The sequence below is a fragment of the Physeter macrocephalus genome, chromosome 16 (assembly GCF_002837175.3).
Source record: "Physeter macrocephalus isolate SW-GA chromosome 16, ASM283717v5, whole genome shotgun sequence".
Classification (NCBI taxonomy): Eukaryota; Metazoa; Chordata; class Mammalia; order Artiodactyla; family Physeteridae; genus Physeter; species Physeter macrocephalus.
The window spans coordinates 61959887-61960872 of record NC_041229.1 but is presented as its reverse complement, the minus strand read 5'-3'; positions in this window follow the sequence as shown (position 1 = coordinate 61960872).

The window sequence follows — 986 nt, the reverse complement described above, 5'->3', positions numbered from 1 at the left end:
CTACAGCCAGCATTGTTCTCAATGGTGAAAAACTGAAAGCATTTCCACTAAGATCAGGAACAAGACAAGGTTGCCCACTCTCACCACTCTTATTCAACATAGTTTTGGAAGTTCTAGCCACAGCAATCAGAGAAGAAAAAGAAATAAAAGGAATCCAAATAGGAAAAGAAGAAGTAAAGCTGTCACTGTTTGCAGATGACATGATACTATACATAGAGAATCCTAAGGAGGCTACCAGGAAACTACTAGAGCTAATCAATGAATTTGGTAAAGTAGCAGGATACAAAATTAATGCACAGAAATCTCTGGCATTCTTATACACTAATGATGAAAAACCTGAGAGTGAAATTAAGAAAACACTCCCATTTACCATTGCAACAAAAAGAATAAAATATCTAGGAATAAACCTACCTAAGGAGACAAAAGACCTGTATGCAGAAAACTATAAGACACTGATGAAAGAAATTAAATATGATACAAATAGATGGAGAGATATACCATGTTCTTGGATTGGAAGAATCAACATTGTGAAAATGACTCTACTACCCAAAGCAATCTACAGATTCAATGCAATCCCTATCAAATTACCACTGGCATTTTTCACAGAACTAGAACAATAATTTTCACAATTTGTATGGAAACACAAAAGACTCCGAATAGCCAAAGCAATCTTGAGAAAGAAAAACAGAGCTGGAGGAATCAGTCTCCCTGATTTCAGACTATACTACCAAGTTACAGTCATCCAGACAGTATGCTACTGGCACAAAAACAAAAATATAGACCAATGGAACAGGATAGAAAGCCCAGAGATAAACCCACACACATATGGTCACCTTATCTTTGACAAATGAGGCAAGAATATACAATGGAGAAAAGAAAGCCTCTTCAATAAGTGGTGCTGGGAAAAGTGGACAGCTACATATAAAAGAATGAAATTAGAACACTCCCTAACACCATACACAAAAATAAACGCAAAATGGATTAAA